This window comes from Geospiza fortis, unplaced genomic scaffold (genome assembly GCF_000277835.1).
Source record: "Geospiza fortis unplaced genomic scaffold, GeoFor_1.0 scaffold279, whole genome shotgun sequence".
NCBI classification, from domain to species: Eukaryota; Metazoa; Chordata; class Aves; order Passeriformes; family Thraupidae; genus Geospiza; species Geospiza fortis.
This window is the reverse complement of record NW_005054352.1, coordinates 4,529,493-4,531,334: the sequence shown is the minus strand read 5'-3', so window position 1 is coordinate 4,531,334 and position 1,842 is coordinate 4,529,493.

The window sequence follows — 1,842 nt, the reverse complement described above, 5'->3', positions numbered from 1 at the left end:
AGGAAGTTTTTCTTTATTTCCAGTTCTTGAGGTGTGTTTGGATATTAGTAATTCTGACATTATGAACTCTCCCTTCAATTCTTTCCCTTCAGCAAGAATTGCATTTTGGATCATTACACCTAACTGGTTGCTTCTTTCTCATCCTCATCTCATGACTGCACCTAAGGTCTGCGGAGACCAGGTACAGGTGCTGGCTGGCTATGTTACTTCAAAAAATCACATTACCAGCTGACTGGTTGTGAACACCCCTACCTCCCCACCCCACCACAAAAGAACCAAAACAAAACAAAACACCAAAGAGACCTCTCCCAAATGAAATGAAACTCAAAAATAAAAAAATCAAAACAAAAATGAACAAAACAATAACAACAATATCCCCTGTCCTGTGCTGGAGCACTTACCCAGGACACTCAGAATAAGTCCTGTTGGGCATTCTTGTTCCTTGCCAATAACATGTACCATTAATGAGAACAGAGTGTGTGGTTCTAAAGGAAGGGTAATGCTTTAGTCCTGAAATGGAGAGAAGGGCCTCTGTCAAATATCTGACAGTGCCAAGCAGGGTTGTTCAGCCAAGTTTGTCCAAAATGCCATTTAGAGGCAGAGGGTGGGGGGAAGGTGGGAAGAAGGGGAAGAGGGTGTGGCAGGAAACAACTTGTGAGTATGGAAGTACAGAAGTTCGCACAGCCTGTACTTGTTTTTAAAAGACCGATCCGGATTAAGAATCCCACTCATAGAACTGAAGCTAGACCTTCAAAGTGACAAAACACAGTTATCACTACTTTACCTTCGTAGTTTGATACACTTTTTAGTGAGCTTTTGTTTGGGTTTTTTGTTTGGGTTTTTTTATGAGGGGTTCAGGTGTTGATAAGGTTTTCTTAACATTAAAGCATTTTACCATTAGTGACTCTGTTGAGTGTAGATCTTTTCTTCACAGAGCTACTGCTTAAGTAGCTCTGAGTTTTGTTAGTCTGCAACTGGGGAATGTGTTGTGGCTCAACCCGAGACAGCAGTCAAGCCCCAGGTAGTGCTTACTCACTGCCCCACCTGCAGGACTGGGGAGAGAATCAGAAGGGGAAAGGCTAGAGAACTCTCTCGTAGGCTGAGATGCAGGCAGTTTGATAGGAAAGCAAAACTCACACACACAAGCAAAGCCAAGTAAGGAATTAATCGACTGCTCCCCACAGGCAGGCAGGTGTTCAGCCATCTCCAGGAGAGCAGGGCCCCATGGCACATGATGGTGACTTGGGAAGAACACCATCACTCCAAATGTCCTCCCTTTCTCCTTCTTCTCCCCACTTTATATACTGAGAATGATGATCTGGAATATCCCTTTGGTCAGTTTGGGTCACCTGTTCTGGCTCTGTTTCTTCCAATTCTCCCATGCACTCCTACCCTACCACTGTAGCAGCACAAAGAGCAGAAAACACCTTGGCTTTGTGTAACATGTGCTCAGAAATAACAACCACCTCTGTATAATGAACCCTCTGTTCAGCACAAGCCCAAAACACAGCCCCATGACAGCCAGTGTAAAGAAAATTAGCTCTACCCCAGGTAGAGGGTAACTCTACCTGGTTACCCCATCCTGTCTAACCAGGACAGAATGTTGTGCTCCTTCTGGAAGGTAAATGATGTTTGAAGGGAGCTTGATTTACTGACCTTGAGTAAACTATACTGGTAGTTAAATATGTCTTCCCTAATTGATTTAACATCAAGATAGCCCTGTGGGCTTCATGTTTGACATACTTCAATGAAGAATTGGATTCGAGTTTTTTCATTTATATTTAGAGGACTGCTTTGCTGTCTCGTTGTAGAGAAGGTTCCCAAAACTGTGTGACAGTTGTT